Below are 9298 nucleotides of genomic sequence, written 5' to 3'. Positions count from 1 at the left end.
TTTGGAATTGCCCCCCCAGAGAACTACTTCTAAACAGACCCACATGCCCCATTTCCTATTAACCTTTCTTCTCCCCAACCTTTGATTGGTGGACTAGAAGGAAGGTTAGAGTTTAAGAACCCTTATTAAAGTAGGTTTTGAAAAAAAAAAAATCTAAGCCTACATATTAACCTGTATTGCCAGGTGTGGTGACTCATGCCTCCAATCCTAGTGCTCAGAAGATAACAGGGTTAAGGAATCCAACATTGACCATGTAGAGACTCCAGGGCCAACCTTGACTAAACAAAGACTCCAACTATTTGAGATCTCACTTCATAAAAAAAAAAAAAAAAATCCTCTTCTTTAGCTGGGCATAATGACATGCTCCAAGAAATCTAATTAACAAAAGATCACTGAATGTTCAATGCCAGCCTGGTCTGCGTAGCAAGTTCCAAGCCAAGCCAGCCCTGGATTTATAAGGCAATCCTGTGGTACCTTTCCCCAGGAGAAAGGTAGCTTTAACCTGCTAACCTCTACTTAACCAAAGGTAGGAAGAGATCCCTTCCTTATAATCTTTCTGAACACCCACACATAAACACACACACACACACACACACACACACACACACACACACACACACACATCCTCAGCTTCATCTTCCCCCACCTCCTCTCTAAGTTTGTTTCTTTCAAAAGTGTACGAAGACACACTAGAAAGACAGGGCTTACTAGTGGCATGGGGAGAGAAAGCTAGGGGGGTTTATGAGAGATGACCACTCAGACACAGTCAATAGCCAACTGTATGCCTTTACTGTAGCAGCTGGGACTACACTCAGGTTTTCAGGACTGAAGCATAGCCCTGGGAATTTAGAACAGGCTTTTTTTTTTTTTTCCCCTTCGGAGCTGGGGACCGAACCCAGGGCCTTGCGCTTGCTAGGCAAGCGCTCTACCACTGAGCTAAATCCCCAACCCCTAGAGCAGGCTTTTAAAGGCAAAAACCACACCCTGCACACTCTCCTCTCTCTCTCTCTCTCTCTCTCTCTCTCTCTCTCTCTCTCTCTCTCTCTCTCTCTCTCTCTCAGAGAGAAGGGGAGTTTTACACAAACAGGAAATTAACAAACAGGTGTTAGGATAATAACTGGGCATCTTGACCTTGGGTTCCTAGTATAGAGTTGGGCAGTTGGGTGTGGGCTTCTCCATCAAGGTCAAATTCTAGTTGAACCTGACCTTGTCCCAGCAGCAATGCAGATGGAGGAACCACCTTCCTGCCTGGTCGTAGGAGGAAGGAGGCTGGGCTCCCAAGAGCTGGTCTGCTTTTACTGGTGAGAAGACTTCAGACTCTATGGACTCCAGACCCTAACGGCCCACAGAAAGACGTCTTGTCAAAGGCAGTAAATCAGTCACTCTCACAGAGGGCTGGATGATGTGTTCCCAGACACCTCCAACAGTAGGTGTCTACACAGTCATGATGGGCGCCTACATCGGGCTACAATAATGCATGACCTTGGGTGCCCCGCACTCCCGGTGTTTCCTAAACAATCTTCCCTCACCAATCTGCCTTACAATCTTGTTTACTGGGAAGGGGGGAGGGGAGGCTTTTTCAGATTACACCTTCACACCATGTCAGGAAGAAAGAGTGTAGTTTCATAACAGCCACAAAAAAATAAACTTCCAGGGCTGGAGAGATGGCTCAGTGGTTAAGAGCACTGACTGCTCTTCCAAAGTTCCTGAGTTCAATTCCTAGCAACCACGTGGTGGCTCACAACCATCTGTAATGAGATCTGATGCTCTCTTCTGGTGTGTCTGAAGAGAGGGACATTGTACTTGGATACATTAATTTAAAAAAAAAAAGACTATATACCTCCATTGGAAAGACACTTAAGCATAACTCTTCCTTAGAGAATCTTGCATTGGTACCCCACCCCACCCTCCCTCTCTCCTGTTCTTTGTATTATTCATAAATCTGACTTTGCTTCATTTTGGGCTCACTCTAAAATTCATTTTTAAGTGAGCGGTGGTGGTGCAGACCTTTAGTCCCAGCACTCGGGAGGCAGAGGCAGGGGTTCGAGGCCAGCCTGGTTTACAGAGCTAGTTCCAGGACAGCAGGGCTACATGGAGAAACCCTGTCTCAAAATGAATGAATCAAAGGAAGGAAGGAAGGAAGGAAGGAAGGAAGGAAGGAAGGAAGGAAGGAAGACAGATGGATGGACAAAAAGAAAGAAGGAAAGAAAGAGAGTTTTTTTTTTAAGATTTATTTATTTATTATATATAAGTACACTGTAGCTGTCTTCAGATACACCAGAAGAGGGCATCAGATCTCTTTACAGATGGTTGTGAGCCACCACGTGGTTGCTGGGAATTGAACTCATAAGAAGAGCAGTCAGTGCTCTTAACCACTGAGCCATCTCTCCAGCCCGAGAGAGATTTTTGCTGAAGCCACAAAACCAGATTCTGCCTGCAGAGCCGTCTCTGGTCTCTGAAGAGAAGGACTCCTCTGGCAGCAGCCAGTGTTGCATGGCTGTGTTCTTGTTGTACTCAGTCAGTCAGGCTCCTGAGCTGTGTGTCCGTGACTGAAATCACTCCCAAGGGCTTCACTTCCTATCATGATTGCCTCAGAGTGTTAACTAAGAGTCATTATCTTCATAAATACCCAGATCTTAGCAATACAGAATATTCCAGCAAGAACGGAGTCTATACGGTAGGCCCTTGGGAAAAGCAACTGGAAAACAGACGGGAGGGAAATGGAGAAAGAGTCTGTTTCCTCTATGAAAGTCTGAGCTTTGCTCTACTGAGTCTGGGGTGTTTTGTTTTGTTTTGTATTTCTGCTTTAAAGACAGTGCTTCATTAACTTATCCTAGGGAGACAAGAACAAATGTCTTTTTATCCCAGAAAGACAACAATAACAGATCAACTTATGCATCCCACCAGAGATTACTTTGGTGGACCAATATACACTTTCAGAGCACGATTGAGGGGTCACCGCAAAGACCCACCCCATCACGGATGAGGACCTAACGAATCTGCCTCTTGGCATCTCCCCTCAGGTAACCATGCTCCAGTGTCTCTGATGCTCCAATGTCTCCCAAGATCACTGGCAACTGGGGAAGAGCTGGAGCAAACAACAGCTGAAATCCCCTGAGGAAGTCTCCCACTTCCTCTGCTACCCTGCCTGGTCAATGGCTTCATTACCATGACCACACACCTGCCTAACCCCATATTGTTATTCTCAGTTAGCTCAAGTAATTGTGTCCTCCACCTGGCCAAAGTAGCCTCCAAGGTAAAGAGGGTAGCCTAGGCTGGCCTGGAACTCTCCGCGATCCTCCGGCCTCCTCCTCTCAAGTGGTGGGGTTACAGGCGTAAGCTAGACACTCTGCCTTTAATAAAGGCTTTTCCCTGACTATCAAGCCCACTGAAGATGGCACGAGCTAATGATCTTTACAGGATGCCCGTTGATTACATAATCCAACTGAATCTGCAAAATACCCTCTCAGACAAATGGGTTTTTGTTTTATTGTTGCATGTTATAGTTACAGCTCTCACTTGCCTTTTAAAAATAACTAAGAAAGAAGACCTTTTTGAACATAGCCGTAAGATGTCTCTCTCTCCTCGAGGTATGTCCATGAACACAGACGCAGACTATCTGGAAAGGTATTACAGTAGTAAAACCCACTCTCCATTAGAAATTCCATTGCTTCAGATTTCTTCCCCGAAGTGTTGAATATTTAAGGAAGGGATTAAATCCCGAGGTCCTGCAAAGGGGGGCAGGGGTATTCCTTCCTAAGTGCCACCTCAGTCATTTTCTTCTCATCCTGGAGTCTGGGTCTTCTGAGGGAGACCGGCTCGTTCACTCACCTGTGTCTTCAGGTTTTCCCAGACGCTTTCTGTGTAGGGAAGTGGAGAACAGAGGTGGTTGGAACCGAGGATTGTTGGTAAGAAGGGTTTTCTAGTGATGTCTTGTTAGGGATTTGAGATCGGAAATGAATTTTAACGTAAAATGGTAGCTCCTTGCATTTAACTCTTACTTACCTAAATTTGTTTTTGTTTCGGGGAACATTTATTTCATCTGATTGCCTAAAGTTCAAAGTTGTCACTTAAATTAAGGAGCAAGAGTGGGGTTGGGGGTTTAGCTCAGTGGTAGAGCGCTTGCCTAGCAACCGCAAGGCCCTGGGTTCGGTCCCCAGCTCCGAAAAAAAGAAAAAAAAAAAAAAAAAGGAGCAAGAGTTCGTGTGGGGCTGGGGGATGTGTGTGTTTATATGTGTGTGAGTGTGTGTTTGTATTTGTGTGTAAATGTGTTTGTGTTTGTGTGTGTGTTTGTGTGTTTGTATGTGTGTGTATGTGTGTGTTTGTGTGTGCCTATGTATATTTGTGTGTGTTTATGTGTGCCTGTCTGTATTTGTGTGCGTGTATGTGTGTTTGTGAATTTGTATGTGTTTTTGTTTGCCTGTATGTGTGTGTGTGTGTGTAAAAGCACAAACCACCTAATAGATGCTACTTAATTTGTATTTTTTATTTTCATTAGTATCATTTTGTTGTTTAAGACAGAGTTATTTTGTATAGCCCTGGTTGTCCTAGGCCAGCCTAAGCTGTCCAGGCTGGCCTTGACCTCAGAGATCTCACTACCTCTGTCTCCCAAGTGCTGGAATTAGAGGCCTGTGCCTCCCACCCACTCACCCCCACCACACCCCACGCCTGGGCTAGTATCACTTCTTTTTATTAATTTTCCTCTTTCCTGTCATTCCCTTGTGATTTCTTTGTAATTGTGTGTACTTTCTACATCCTTTTTTTCCCTCTTTCTGAGACAGGGTATTTCTGTGCAGCTCTAACTGTCCTGGACCTCACTGTAAACGATGTTGGTCTCTATCTCTATAGAGATCCACCTGCCTTTGCCCCCTGGAAATCTTTTTCTTTCCTTCTTTCTTTTTTAAATTATCTTTAATCTTTTTACAGTCCAGTCGTTATCCCCCTCCCAGTCCACCCTCCTAAAGTTCCTCATCCCATTCCTCTGAAAGGTTGCCCCCCTAGACACAAAGTTTAGAGCAGAACAGGTTAGGCCCCAGAATTGTATGTTCCAGGAAGCCTCTCCTAGGGCTATAGAATAGGTAATTACATCAGCCGGTTCTACAGCTTTCTCCCAGGAACTAGCTGACCATGAAGTTAGATTAGAATCTTAGAGAATAATCTTGAGAAGCAGGAAGCAGCTTCTCCCAGGAACTAGCAGACCATAAAGCTGAACAATCTCGAGAAACAGAGAGCTTCTCCTTGTGATTTTTCACTGGTATTCTCCACACTTTCCAATGATGCTATCCCTGCCCCCTCGGGTTGTGGTTTCTCCCTTTAAATACCCTTTCTCCCAGCCTCTCGGGGTTGAACTCCACTGCCCCTGTGTGGGATATGAGTTTCGACCCCAGTGCACTGGTTCCTATCGATAAACCTCATGTGATTACAGCAAGGATGGTCTTGTGTGAGTTCTTGGGGGGTCGCGTCATCCCAAGACTTGAGTGAGGGTCTCCCCACTCCGGGGGTCTTTCACCTCCTTCCTCCCGGCCTCTACTACCTCTCCCCCCACCCCCAACTCCAAGAAGATGTCCTTACCCCCTCCACTCCCCTGGGGCCTCAAGTCTCTCAAGGGTGAGGTGCATCTTCTTTGAGGCCAGACTGGGCAGTACTCTGCTGTATATGGGGGATGCAGGGTCGGAGTGACACTCATATCAGCTAGTGTATGCTGCCTGATTGGTGGCTCAGTGCATGAGAGATTTTGGGGGTCCAGGTTAGTTGAGACTGCTGGTCTTCCTATGGGGTAGCACTCCTCCTCAGTTTCTTCCAGCCTTTCCCTAATTCAGCCCCAGGGGTACCCGGCTTGTCTCCATTGGTTGGGTGTAAGTATCTGCATCTGACTCGTTCAGCTGCTGGTTGGGCCTCTCAGAGGGCAGCCATGCTAGGCTGCTGTCTGTAAGCACACCGCAGCATCAGTAATGGCATCCCCAGCCTCTGCCTGCTAGCACTGGGACTAAAGGGATGTGCTGCCTTCCCTGACTCTGAGTCCTTTTCTTAATTACATTTAGACTTGTTGCTGTTCTGGAAGTTGTGGGAATATTAGGAGGCAGAGTTACTAGAGAGGGTGGGTCCTGAGAGCCTCCACTTCTCCTTCTCTCTGGTCTTGAGAGTGGATGCCACATGACCAGTCACCTCACTCTCTGGCCACCTCACCTTTGTTGCATATAATAGACTATTTTTTCGAGCTGTAAGCCAAAATAAATCCTTCCACCCTGAAGTTGCTTCTTGATAAGTATTTGGTTGCAGAAATGAGAAAAGTAACTAAAATAAATTTTAGGAAAGAAAATAATAAATGTTTTCCTAAACAATATTCAAGTTGCTCACATAATCTTAATTAATAGGAATGGTTTTTGTGCTTGGTGTGAGATCAGAAAATAAATACAGGTAAAAATATAAAATCAGGGCTGGAGAGATGGCTCAGCAGTTAAGAGCACTGATTGCTTTTCCAGAGGTCCTGAGTTCAATTCCCAGCAACCACATGGTGGCTCGCAACCGTCTGTAATGGGATCCAATGTCCTCTTCTGGTGTGTCTGAAGATAGCTACTTTATACTCAGATAAATAAAAAGAAATAAATCTTTAAAATATATATATATATATATATATATAATCATAACATTGCATTCTTGCGGTATGAAGAATACCACACAAATGGTACAGTATACTCACACTTTATACGTGTGTGTTATATTTCTAATGATACAAGATCACACTATGCATAATATTTTATTCAAGATGCATACTTTCTACTTGGCTATCTGTGGGACTTACAGATCAATATGTTTTTATCTCCTGCCTGAACACAGTGGAGATTTCCCAAATGTCCTAATTATATTTTTTTATAGCTGGTTTGCACAAATCAATGTCAGGACAGCACCATGAAGGGGCCTGTGCCTGGGTAGTTTTCTTGGTATTTTGATTGACTCCTTTTTGGCTTAATTCACGTGCAGAAAATTCAAAGATCATAAGTGTACGGTTGAATGAGTTTGGACACGTGTATAAACCTAGAAAACTAACATCCAAGTGTGTGTATCTCTCTCTGTGTGTAGGGGGTGCTCACAGAGATAAGAAGAGGGCATCAGATGGTCGGAGCTGGAATCACAGGCATTCACGCACTCCCAATATAGGTGCCAGGCTCTGAATGTTGGTCCTCATGATTGATTAAAAAGCCCTGTTAACTGCTCAGCCATCCCTCCAGCCTCAAACATTTTCTTATTCTTTCACAATTTCGTATGTGTGTGTGTCTGTGTCTGTGTCTGTGTATGTGTGTGTGTGTGTGTGTGTGTGTGTTCTTTGATGACAAGAGTCCCATTTTTATGTCAGCTCCGTGGTTTTGAGTAAGCCATTAGGTGTATGGCTTTGGTCTAAGATGATGTAAGAGAGATGGCATATTTATCCCATGTATCTATACTGGGTGTGAGAGAGAGCTTACTCAAGTCACAACAATAAAAGTATTCCTATGGGAATACTGGTGACTGGTTTGGACCAGAGGCCTTCATGTACTTAAACTAGCAGTAGGGACGATAAGTCCAAGAAACAATACAGACAGAATAAGACTGGCTCTACCACAGTATTTGAGTTTCCAGGTGCCACCTGTGTTTGTGGTGTCTTATCTGAAAATATTTTTTGATAAATTAACACACGGAGAAGAAGACAGAACCTTTCATCTTAATTGCTAGGTGGTCATTAACAGCCTAAGTCTTCTCCACGAGTATCAAGTTATCAAGCCAGGAATATGGCCTTACTAGTGGAGCATTTGCCTAGCGTACACAGAGCCTCAGTTTCCATCCCCAGCACTGCTTACACTGGACCTGGTGGGCGCATGCTTCCCCATCCTAGCACTGGGGAAGTAGAGGCAGGAAGATCAGAAGTTCAAGGTCATACCCCTGATCGGTGGTGAGTTCACAGCCAGTCTAGACTACACACAATGCTGTTTCAAGAAGTATAAAGTGGGGGTTGGGGATTTAGCTCAGTGGTAGAGCGCTTGCCTAGGGAGCGCAAGGCCCTGGGTTCGGTCCCCAGCTCCGAAAAAAAGAACCAAAAAAAAAAAAAAAAAAAAAAAAAGAAGTATAAAGTGGCCAGAAACTAAACACAACACGGGGAAAATTAAAAGATGGGTTCAGCTTTGACTCTGGTAACAAAGGAATCAACTAAGCGTTCTGTTTGTATTAGTGACAGTAGAGACAATACGAGGTGTCCAGTCCCATCCACCGCTGGCTCAGAAGTAAAAACGATCAACTTACATCGTCTTGTCTTTTTTAACAGCCATGGAAAGAAAAATCTTGGAACAAGACCAGTTTGGTAAGAACTCACTGGTCCAAGGGTATTCCCAAGAATCCCAACGAGAGTAGAAATGACCATTATCTGACTCCTAAAGGCTTCTCCATTTAAGAGCCTTTTCTTTCTTCCTTTTTTTTTTTTTTTTTTTTTTTGAGGCCTTCAGTTTTTTTATTCTGTGTGCACAAAGACTAGCATGATTGGTATCACAGGGTAGACAGTTGGTTTCACTGGGTAGACAGTCGAATCATCCATTCAGGTCGCTTAGTCCAACTTAATGAAGCCTATGTCCTTCGAGTACTGACGGAAGCACTGTCGGCACATGATCAGACCGTGGCGGTTAGAGCAGACGCGGCAAGAGCAAGAACCCTGGCCGAACTTCCGCGGGTGACTCCAGTAGAGCTGCTGGTGACCCATCTTGCCTTCAGACGCCCAAGGAGGAAAAAGCGTAAGAGCCTTTTCAAGCTTGCTCTGGACACTAGAGTTTCAAAGAAAACATTAATTGTGGAGCATGGTGGCCCATGCCTTTAATCTCCCTCAGTACTCCTGTATCTCTGTAAGTTTCAATGTCAGCCTGGTCTGTAGAGCGAGTTCTGGGCCAACCAGAGTTAGAAATTTAAGACCCTATCTCAAGAAACAGGCAGCAACAAAATCCTAAACATTGGTCCTGGGCTGCCTGGAATAGGTAGTTCCACAGAGGCCTTCCCCCCGGCCCCCCTGCAGGGAGACCCCCGAGAATCACTGCTGTGGGTATTGTTTCCCACGTGAAACTGACTGAGAAGTCCCCTTCTGTTTCTGTGATCTAAGCCTGACCACTCCAAGTGCCCTTCAGAGGAAGTCAAGTGGGCTTCCTAAGTAAGGCCTCTGAGCAGAACTGACTCCCTGACCTTGCTGCCAGGAAAGAAATGGCTATGAGAACAGGCATTGAGGAATCAAGAACTCAAGTAAGTTGGATGTCTGAGACACTGAGTCTCTTTGTTGTATGTGACA

At 45.0% G+C, this 9298-nt stretch overlaps 1 pseudogene; it reads right to left on the bottom strand.

The window, feature by feature from the left end:
* Window positions 1-8458: 8458 nt before the first annotated feature.
* On the bottom strand, window positions 8459-8748 carry Rps29l5 (ribosomal protein S29 like 5; annotated as a pseudogene).
* Window positions 8749-9298: the final 550 nt, after the last annotated feature.

The sequence above is a fragment of the Rattus norvegicus genome, chromosome 19, assembly GCF_021556685.1.
Source record: "Rattus norvegicus strain SHRSP/BbbUtx chromosome 19, alternate assembly SHRSP_T2T, whole genome shotgun sequence".
Taxonomy (NCBI): domain Eukaryota; kingdom Metazoa; phylum Chordata; class Mammalia; order Rodentia; family Muridae; genus Rattus; species Rattus norvegicus.
The sequence above is the reverse complement of the archived record's forward strand: the minus strand, read 5'-3'. Positions and strand labels throughout refer to the sequence as shown.